We start from the raw sequence: 12,222 nt of genomic DNA on the forward strand, positions 1-12,222 counted from the left end.
CAGGAGTCCCTCACCACCCTCTAGTGGGGACACTATTCAGACCCCTCTGAGATCATTAGTGGACCTAGGATATGTCAGAAGAACATACTAAGCACAGATGCCCACATTACCCATATTTTCCTGACTAGAATTTGGACACATTGTCAGATTTTTTTTTCTGATTTGTAAAATCATTTATATGAACAGCCTTATAAATCCTTTCTTACATGAAAAGAAATATAAAAGTTGCAAAGAAAACAAAGAGCAGGTATCAACTAACATGCACCTGTGCTTTTCATCACTGACCTATTATTGAGGTTGATGATTTGATGAACTATTATTCCATTTGTCCTTGTTGAGAAAGAACTCTGCCTGTTTGAGTATTAATGGGTCTACAGTAACATAAAGACATGGTGGCTTCTGCAGTTTTCTATGTCTAAACCAAGGCCTTTTCTTGGTTTAAACATAGAAAGTTGTTTTAATAATAATAGCTATCATTTACTGTGTACAGTTGACCCTTGAACAACATGGGTTCGAACTGAGCAGGTCCACTTTTACACAGATTCTTTTCAATAGTAAATTCTGTAGTACTACACAATACGAGGTTGGTTGAATCTGGGGTTGGTTGACTCTGCAGATGCAGAATCACAGATATGGAGGAACCACGGATATGGAGGGTCCACTCTAAGTTACAAGTAGATTTTCAAGTACTCAGAGGGTGGGTGCCCCTAATTCCTGTGTTGTTCAAAGGTCAACTGTACTTTCTATATGCCAAGCCCATTATAGTCTTTATCTCATTTGATCCTCACAACAATTCTATGAGGCAGATACCAGCATTAGACATCTAGGTAGAAAGAGAATAAGATCCTTCCCCAGGATCATATAGCAAGTAAGTGGTAGAACCATTTTTAATCCAATTTTGTCTAACTCTTAATCCTATGTTTTAACACATCCAGGTCATGGCCAAGGAATGAAGAAATAATAATTCTTGAAAATGAAAAACTAAGTATTAGACTCTGTATCCAGAATGATCCCCACCAAAAGATTTATCCCATTTCGCTCTGATAACCCTTAACCTCAGGGTGTCAGTCTTCACTGTGGCCAACATCAGCCTTTGGACTTTCCCAAGTTCTCATGATTTCCTTGCCTCTCACTGGAACCCTCCGAAACTGGCTTGTTCACACACACAAATGAATGTGTGTATAACTGATGAAATCTGAATAAACTCTAGGGATTATACTGTTTAAAGACAATTTTCAGAAAAAAGGCAAAATCATGACTCTCGTACAAATATAAAAAGGAATACGTATTAAAGAACTGACTGGGTGATGTCAGCAACATGGCAGAGTCAAAGCTCCCTTTGCCTCTCCCATTCAATCTACGATGAGTAAGACATCCAAAATTCAACAAAGGTGCCTCTGCCCAACACACCAGGACACCAGAGAATTCCAAATACCTGTACATCTAAAGGTGGTGGAGTGGAACACATACAAGAGGCAGAACTGAGGAAACAGCAGAGTCAGTGGCTGCAATCCTGGCCGTCCGGCCATGGCAGTTGAGTCCACAGCCCCAGAGAACTTGGTGGCAGCAGGGGAGGCAACACACAACTCCAGCAGCCCCAGCAGCCACAGGTAACTGGGCGGCAGCAGCAGTGGGGCCTGGGACCCTGTCCCTCCAGCTACTGAGGCACCCATGCTCCTGGTCCTTGCCCCCAGACTCGCAGTGGCAGAGCCCGTGAACCTTAAAACACCAGCCAGGACAGAGGTGCCTGAGTGATCTGGGCTCCCCCCTCTCCCTAGGCCTCCCCTGACAGGGCAGATCCTGTGACTCAGGGGAAACTAGTGGCAAGGGGAGAGCCCATCATCCCAGTGCACCAGGAAGCAACGACAGCAGCACTGGCAGAAGCAAAGCAGCAACGAACCCAGAGGCATAAGAAGCTATAATGAAGGCACAGAGCCACACCTATTACAGAGATGGTGGAAAGCATTGACTCCTAAATAAAACTGAAGGCAGCCCAGGTAAGAGAAACCAAAAACTTGTACTACAGCACCACCTACTAGAAAAAGAGAAGGGCCTCTAACTTCTAACCTGTCACTACTTCAAAGGCACAGGCAGAGGAATAGTTCATCAAGTACTATGAAAAGCCACAGTTCACATTATACCACCAAAAGAAAATGACAATTCTCCAGAAATTAAACTTAAAATCACAGAATACTAATCTAACTGATAGAGAATTCAAAATAGCTGTCATGAAGAAACTCAATGAGCTACAAGAAAACTCAGAAAGGTAGTTTAATGAGCTCAGGAATAAAATTAACAAACAGAAGGAATACTTTACCAAAGAGACTGAAACTCTAAAAAAGAACCAAACAGAAATGCTGGAGGTAAAGATCTCAATAAACAAGATGAGGATGCATAAGAAAGCAATGGAAATAGAGCAGACCATATGAAAGAGATAATTATTGAGCTCAAAGATAGAAACCTAGAAATGAAAAAAGTGGAAGAGGAAAGAGAAATAAGGTATTTTTTAAATGAGGGGAATTCTACAAGAGCAATCTGACTCTTTTAGGAAGGGCAACATTAGGGTAATGAGTACCCCAGAAGGAGAAGAGAAAGAAAAGGGAGCAGAGAGTTTATTTAAAGAAATAATAGCTGAGAACCTGCCAAACCTAGGGAAAGAACTGGACATACAAGTCCATGAAGCTAAGAGAACACCTAATTACCTCAATGCCAAGAGACCTTCTCCAAGACACATTGTATTTAAATTGTCAGATGTCAATGACAAAGAATGTTTTTTAAAGACAGCCAGGGAAAAAAGAATGGTAACCTACAAAGGAACCCCCATTAGTCTATCAGCATATTTGTCAGCAAAAACTCCACAGGCCAAGAGGGAGTGGAAAGACATTTTTTTAATTCTGAAGGATAAAAACTGTCACCCAAGAATACTCTGTCCAGAAAAGTTATCATTCAGATATGAAGGAGAAATAAATACTTTCCCAGACAAACAAAAGCTGAGGGAATTCATAAACATTAGACCTGCCTTACAAAAAATTTTGAAAGGAGCTCTTCTACCAGAAACAAAAACGCAAAAGAACACAAAAGAACACAGAACAGAGTTCTGAGCAAGGTGATAAACAGAATTAGAAAATTGCAAATCTTTATCAGAATAGGTTTGCAAGCACTTTTTATAGGATAAAGGTTACAGGGGGGAAAGCATAAAAATAACTCTAGCTATTTCAATTTGGTAACAAACTCACAACATAAAAAGAGATAGTTTGAGGGAAAAAAAAACCATAAAAGTGGGAGAGGAAAAGGATGCAACCTGTATAGGCAAGTGAAGATAAGATGCTATCGGCAGAAAAAGGACCATTTTATCTATGAGACATTTTATACAAACCTCAAGGTAACCACAAAACATAATATAGAGCAGAGACACAAAACATAAAAAAGAGGAAACTGAGAAAACCACCAAACCAAAATGGCAGACAGAAATACAAGGAAAAAAGAAACAATGGAGAAACAGAGCAACCAGAAAACAAAAGAGAGAATGGCATTACTAAGGCCTCATCTATCAATAATCCACCTAGGCATAAATGGATTGAATTCACCAATCAAAAGACACAGAGTGGGACTTCCCTGGTGGTACAGTGGTTAAGAATCCGCCTGCCAATGCAGGGGACATGGGTTCGAGCCCTAGTCCGGGAAGTTCCCACACGCCACGGAGCAGCTAAGCCCGTGCACCACAACTACTGAGCCTGCTCTCTAGGACCCGTGAGCCACAACTACTGAGCCTGCGTGCCACACCTACTGAAGCCCGTGCACCTAGAGCCCGTGCTCTGCAACAAGAGAAGCCACCGCAATGAGAAGCCTGTGCACCGCAACGAAGAGTAGCCCTCGCTCACCGCAACTAGAGAAAGTCTGCGCGCAGCAACAAAGACCCAATGCAGCCAAAAATTAATTAATTAATTAATTAATTAATTTTTAAAAAAATTCAGAGTGGCTAGATGGATTAAAAAACAAGACCCAACTATATGCTGCATCCAGGAGACTCACCTCAGCAACCTCAGCACTAAAGACAAATATAGGCTAAAAGCGAAGGGATGGAAGATGATACTCCAAGCAAATGGCAGCCAAAAGAAAATGAGTGTAGCCATACTCATATCAGAGAAAATGGATTTCAAGCCAAAAAGGTAACAAAAGACAAAAATGGACAATATATAATGATAAAGGGGACAATTCATCAAGAAGACATACAGTGATTAATATATATGCACCTAACATGGGAACATAGAAGTATATAAAACAATTATTAACAGACCTAAAGGAAGAAACTGACAACAACACAATAACAGTAGAGGATTTTAACACCCCACTGACATCAATGGATAGGTCATTGAGACAGAAAGTCAACAAGGAAATAATGACCTTAAGTGAAACATTAGACCAAATGGATTTAATAAGATTTGTATAGAATTCCATCCAAATACAACAGAATACACATTCTTCTCAAGTACACATGGAACTTTCTCAAGGACAGACCATATGTTGAGACACAAACAGACCATATGTTGAGACACAAAACAGACCATATGTTGAGACACAACACAAAAGTCTCAATAAATTTAAGAAGACTGAAATCATATCAAGCATATTTTCCAATCACAATGGTATGAAACTAGAAATCAACCACAGGATTTTTAAATTTATTTATTATTTATTTATTTATTTTTGGCTGTGTTGGGTCTTCGTTGCTGCGGGTGGGCTTTCTCTAGTTGCAGAGAGTGAGGGTTACTCTTCGTTGTGGTGCATGGGCTTCTCATCGCGGTGGCTTCTCTTGTTGCAGAGCACGAGCTCTAGGCACGCGAGCTTCAGTAGCTGTGGCATGTGGGCTCAGTAGTTGTGGCTCTCGGGCTCTAGAGCGCAGGCTCAGTAGTTGTGGCGCATGGGCTTAGTTGCTCCACAGCATATGGGATCTTCCCGGACCAGGGCTCAAACCCATGTCCCCTGCATTGGCAGGCAGATTCTTTTTTTTTTTTTTTTCAATACACGGGCCTCTCACTGTTGTGGCCTCTCCCATTGCGGAGCGCAGGCTCTGGACACGCAGGCTCAGCAGCCATGGCTCACAGGCCCAGCCGCTCCGCGGCATGTGGGATCCTCCTGGACCAGGACACGAACCCGTGTCCTCTGCATCGGCAGGGCAGACGGATTCTTAACTACTGCACCACCAGGGATTTTTTGGAAAAAATCCCAAATACATGGAGACTGAAAAACCTGATACTGAACAACTATGGGTCAATGAAGAAATCAAAGGAGAAATAAAAAATTACCAGAAGACCAATGAAAATGAAAATTTGACACACCAAAATCTATGGGATACAGGGGACTTCCTTGGTGGCACAGTGGTTAAGAATCTTCCTGCCAATGCAGGGGACACAGGTTCGAACTCTGGTCTGGGAAGATCCCACATGCTGCGGAGCAACTAAGCCCGTGCACCACAACTACTGAGCCTGCGCTCTAGAGCCCATGAGCCACAACTACTGAGCCCACAGGCTGCAACTACTGAAGCCCGCCCACCTAGAGCACATGCTCTGCAACAAGAGCCACTGCAATGAGAAGCCCGCGCACCGCAACGCAGAGTAGCCCCATTCGCTGCAACTAGAGAAAGCCTGCATGCAGCAACGAAGACCCAACACAGTCAAAAATAAATTAATTAATTAATTAATTGATTTTTTAAAAATCTATGGGATACAGCAAAAGCAGTACTAAGAGGGAAGTTTATAGCAATACAAGCCTGTCTCAAGAAACAAGAAAACTCTCAAATAAGCAATCTAATCTTACACCTAAAGGAACAAGAAAAAGAAGAACAAATGAAGCCCAAAGTCAGTGGAATGAAGAAAATAATAAAGATCAGAGCAGAAATAAATGAAATAGAGATTTAAAAGACAACAGAAAAAAACAATGAAACTAAGAGCTGGTTCTTTGAAAAGATAAACACAATTGACAAACCTTTTGCTAAGACTCACTAAGAGAAAAAGAGAGACGGTTTTGATAAATAAAATCATAAATGAAAGAAGAGAAATAACAGATACCACAGAAATACAAAGGATTATAAGAGAATATTATGAATAGCTATATGAAAACAAACTGGACAACCTGGAAGAAACAGACAAATTCTTAGAATTGTACAACCTTCCAAGACTGAATCATGAAGAAATGGAAAATCTGAAGAGACTGATCACAAGTACAGAGATTGAAACAGTAATCAAAAAGCTCTCAAAAACCAAAAAACCAGGACCAGACAGCTTCACAGGTGAATTCTACCAAACATTAAAAGATTTAATACCTATCCTTTTCAAACTCTTCCAAAAAAATTTAAGAGGAGGGAATGCTTCCTAAGTCCTTTTACAAGGCCAACATCACCCTGATACCAAAACCAGACAAAGACAACACAAAAAGAGAAAATTATAGGCCAATGTATCTTATGAACATAGGTGCAAAAAAATCTTCAACAACATATTTGCAAACCAAATACAACAATATATTAAAAGGATCACACACCATGATCAAGTTGGATTTATTCCAGGGATGTAAGGATGGTTTAACATCCACAAAGTGATCAACGTGATACACCACATTAATAAAAGGAAGGATAAAAGCCATATGATCATCTCAATAAATGCAGGAAAAGTATTTGGCAAGATTAAACACCCATTTATGCTTAAAAACTCTCAATAAAATGCATATAGAAGGAATGTACCTCAACATAATAAAACCCATATATTACAAACTCACAGCTGATATCAAACTCAATGGTGAAAAATTGAAAGCTATCCCTCTAACATCAGGAACAAGGCAAGGTTGCCCACTCTTGCCACTCATTCAACATAGTATTGGAAGTCTTAGCCAGAGCAATTAGGCAAAAAAAAGAAATAAAAGGTATCATAATTGGAAAGGAAGAAGTAAAACTGTCACTATTTTCAGATGACATGATTTTATATACAGAAAACCCTAAAGACTCCATCAAAAACACTATTAGAAATAATAAACAAATACAGTAAAGTTGCAGGATACAAAACCAATATACAAAAATCTATTGAATTTCTATACACTAACAATGAGCTAGTAGAAAGAGAAATTAAGAAAACAATCTCATTTACAATTGCAACAAAAAGAATAAAATACCTAAGAATAAGTTTAACCAGAGATGAAAGACCTAAACACTGAACTATAAGGTATTGTGTTGAAAGAAATGAAAGGAGACACAAAGAAATGGAAAGATATTCCATGCTCATGGATTGGAAAAACTAACAGTGTCAAAATGTTCATATTACCTGAAGCAATCTACAGATTCAATGCAATCTCTATCAAAATCCCAAGGACATTTTTCACAGAAATAAAATAAAAATTTCTAAAATTTTTATGGAGCTACAAAAGACCCCAAATAGGCAAACTAATCCTGAAAAAAAAGAACAATGCTGGAGATACCACACTCCTTGATTTCAGACTATATTACAAAATATAGTAATGGTATTGGCAACATGGTATTGGCAAAACAGCATGGTATTGGCAAAAAAAAAAAAAAAGATACGTAGATCAATGGAACAGAATTGAGAGCCCAGAAATAAACCCACACATATGTGGACAATTAATTTGCAACAGAGGAACAAAGAACATACAATTGATAAAGGATAGTCTCTTCAATAACTGATGCTGGGAAAATTAGACAGTCACATGCAAAAAAAAAAGTGAAACTAGACCACTATCTCACACTATACCCAAAAAATAACTCAAAATACATTAAACACTTGAATGAAAGACCTGAAACCATAAAACTCCTAGAAGAAAACCTAGCCACTAAGCGCTTTGACATCAGTGTTAGCAATATCTTTCTAGATATGTCTCCTCAGGCAAGGAGAAAAAAAGCAAAAAGTAAACAAATGGGACTACATCAAATTAGAAAGCTTCTGCACAGCAAAGGAAACCATCAATAAAACGAAAGACAACCTACTGAATGGGAGAAGATATTTGCAAATGATATATCCAATAAGGACTCATACAACTCAACACAAAAAACCAAACAGCCCAATTTAAAAATGGGCAGAGGAGCTAAATAGACACTTTTTCAAAGAAGACATATGGATGGCCAACAGGTATATGAAAAGATGTTCAACATCACTAATTATTAGGGAACTGCAAATCAAAAACACAATGAGATATCACCTCATGCCTGCTCGACTGGCTCTTATCAAAAAGACAAGAAACAACACGTGTTGGAGAGGATGTGGAGAAGAAGAAAACCTTATACACTGTTGGTGGGAATGTAACTTTGTGCAGCTACTATGGAAGACAGCATGGAGATTTCTCAAAAAATTAATAATAGAACTACAATATGATCCAGCTATCCCACTTCCGGGTATGTATCCAAGGAATACAAAAATAACAATTTGAAAAGATATATGCTCCTCTATGTTTATCACAGCATTATTTACAATAGCCAAGATATGGAAGCAACCTAAGTGTCCATCAACAGGTGAGTGGATAAAGAAGATGTGGTATATACATATGTCATATACATATAATATGTATACATATATATATATATATAATGGAGTATTACTCAGCCATTAAAAAAGATGAAATCTTGCCATTTGTGACAATATGGAGAGACTCTGAGGGTACTATGCTAAGTGAAATAAGTCAGACAGAGAAAGACAGATATGGGATGATTTCACTCATATTTGGAATATAAAAAACTAATAACCAAAATAAATGAAGAAAGCAAAACAAACAAAAACAAACATGTAGATATAGAGAACAGAGTAGTGGTTACCAGGGGGGAAGGTGTGGGGGAGAAAGAGAGGGCAAAATGGGTAAAGGGGATCAACTTTACAGTGACAGATGGAAGCTAAACTTTTGGTGGTGAGCACAATGTAGAGTATACAGAATTAGAAATATAATGTTGTATACATGAAACATGTTATAAATCAGTTACCTCAATAAAAATAAATAAATAAAAATAAATTTTAAAAAAGAATTAATTGAATTCATAAGATATGAGAGAACCAGGCAGATGTTATAACTGGTTCAAAAGTCAAGAAGCACAAATCTATATGGAGAAAAGATACTGAATTGCAAATAAGGGCAATTTTTCAACAAGAGGGAGAAAGAAGTCCACTGGAACTCTGTAGGAAGAGATTGAGTTTGCATTTTGACAATATTGTACTTTACCTGAGCCCTGTGCTCCCAGAAAACAACAATGGTTAAGAAGCCCACCTCCCACTCTTTTGCTTTCTGAAATCCCCTTTTGTGTTCCGGGAAATGACTGACTGCAAAGAACCACTCTTCCCCCAGGACTTAGATAAGATGCACTGTCCACTCTTTCTCACCTCTCCTTTGTTTACCTGTAACAAGGCCAGTCATGAACTTTTCCCCTTTGGTCCAGACCCCAACAACAAGGCCAGGCACACAGTCTCCAACTACCAGCTCTTTGTCACATAGATGATTAACTGAGATTAGCACTGTTTATCCCCTGAAACTAGCTAGACACAGAGGTAAACATTTCCTGCTCAACTGACTGAGACTTTCCCTGATTACGAAACAATCTCAACTGTAAATCATTCCACCTATAATTTGTCTGCTTCTCTCTATAAAAAAGTCTAAGTAAAACCACCCTGCCGAGGATCTGGGTGATCTCCCTATTGCAATAGCCTGAATAAAGTCAACCTTCTTAATCGTTTGATTTTGTCTTTAACAATATTCCTCAGTTACCTGCAATTTTAAAAGAGCTGCAAAATAATTCAAAGGCAATGAACAGGGCTAGAATCAGACAGCTGAGAACACTTACTCAAGACAATGCATAGTTTCGCACTGAAGTACAATTTTTTTTCTATAATCTCCTCCCTTTTAATCAAAAATAATCTCAGTGGAAGATTATTCTTGATCACAAAATAAGGCTGGTCTCATAACATTTGTCTTCACTGTTGACACTGGTGCAAAAAGAGTGATAATCTGCCATTTAGGCGTTCTTAAGTTTGCTTAAGTTTGCTTTGCTGTAGGTTTTCAAAAAATCTCAAATTTGACTTTTAAAAGCCTCTTGAGGCTAGGTAGCTGCACCAAGAACTCACCACAAGTTTTCACCTGTAGTACCCATTGGGTGAATTCCTCTGTTCTTGAAGACCTCAGATTCCTGTGTCTGGCAGAAGGTGGCCTTACCTACCTAGAAGCTGGTAACCCTGTAAGCCAGGTAGCAGCCAGTTTTCCTAGAAGGGTTTGTAAGCATTGGCTCCATAAAGTCAACCTTAGTTCCTTAGAAGTGTCTGACCACACTTGATTGAATGAGCATCATTCTCAAACATAACATTCCAGGCATAGCCTTGGTTGTATAATCAATATTTCCAATTATGTCTTGGTAAAAAGGAAACAGATTCTTACTAAATCTATGCCAGTAACCATATTGTTATGAAAATATGATCATTATATGTCATGAAATTAAGAATATTCAACAAGAGTTTCCAAATTCTGAAGGGGTCAGGCAAGGAGAAAGGTATCATTTACAAATATTTCATTTCAGTTTACAAAAGCAGAGTCAAAAAAAACAGTTATAATTACTAAATTATGAGATATAGCTAGCTTAACAGGAGAGGAAAAGGTCTTCCTCAAATATCCAGAAAATAGAACATTACAAAAAATAACAACAGTTCAAACAAAAACTGTAATCATCCTTCATGAGTTCATTCAGTCTTATGTAATTAATTCTTGTTTCACTATATCTCAGGCTAGCAGTCTCATGAACCCATGGGCCTCTGGACTACAGTTCTAGAAATCCTGCTCAGTCTACTACATGCCCTCAAAGTTGTTTAAGTGGTACCATCAGAAGCCTGTACCCCAAAGTATATGGCATAGTCCTTTTCCACAGGACACTGAGACATTCCTTTGTTGAAGACAAAGTACTCTGGCCTGCAGTAGATCATCAAGCTTTCAGGGAAGCATCATATAAAACACTGTCTGCAGATGACTTTAAATGGCTGTAGTTAGCTTTTTAGCTTATTACTAATAATTTTCAAAAGTGAAAGTTCTGATAAGAATGCATTACTGGGCTTCCCTGGTGGCGCAGTGGTTAAGGGCCAAAGCAGGGGACACGGGTTCAAGCCCTGGTCTGGGAAGATCCCACATGCCGCGGAGCAACTAAGCCCGCGCGCCACAACTACTGAGCCTGTGCTCTAGAGCTCGGGAGCCACAGCTACTGAGCCCGCGTGCCGCAACTATTGAAGCCCAAGCACCTAGAGCCCGTGCTCTGAAACAAGAGAAGCCACTGCAATGAGAAGCCCGTGCACCACAACAAAGAGTAGCCCCCGCTCACCCCAACTAGAGAAAGCCCGGGTGCAGCAACGAAGACCCAACGCAGCCAAAAATAAAAATAAAATAAACTTATATATAAAAAAAGAATGCATTACTGTACAAGAATTACACAGATGACAAGGAAATTTAGTTGTTTTGTGGCATGCAAAACAAGATAAAGTCAATCCAAAAGAAGTTTTAGACAAAATAATTATAAGCATAACAATTAATTCTATTTTCAAAGACAGTATACATTACATCTAATTTATAAAAAGAGATAAATATAAGCTTTACAAATAAAAAATATTAAGACACAACATATAATAATCCTGACTTTATATACCATGAATATACAAGCTTACTGTAAGAAAATATCAAGAACATATCAAGAATATCAAGTAAAGATTCACTAAGTCTTGGACTTCCCTGGTGGTGCAGTGGTTAAGAATCCGCCTGCCAATGCAGGGGACACGGGTTCAAACTCTGGTCCGGGAAGATCCCACATGCTGCGGAGCAACTAAGACCGTGTGCCACAACTACTGAGCCTGCGCTCTAGAGCCCACGAGCCGCAACTACTGAGCCCATGTGCCACAACTACTGAAGCCTGTGCGCCTAGAGCCCGTGCTCTGCAACAAAGAGAAGCCACCTCAATGAGAAGTACGTGCACCACAACGAAGAGTAGCCCCTGCGTGCCGCAACTAGAGAAAGCCCGTGCGCAGCAACGAAGATCTAACACAGCCAAAACTAACAAATAAATTTATTTAAAAAAAAAAAAGATTCACTAAATCTTAACTCCTAGATACCCGTATATTAATTAAATTATATAGATTGGTTATATGAATCCCCAGCTGAAGCCAAGAAGATGCTAGATTCAAATTAAAGAAGTAAAAATGTGACCATGTAAAC

Source organism: Grampus griseus (genome assembly GCF_964374135.1).
Source record: "Grampus griseus genome assembly, chromosome: 5".
In the NCBI taxonomy this organism is placed as follows: domain Eukaryota; kingdom Metazoa; phylum Chordata; class Mammalia; order Artiodactyla; family Delphinidae; genus Grampus; species Grampus griseus.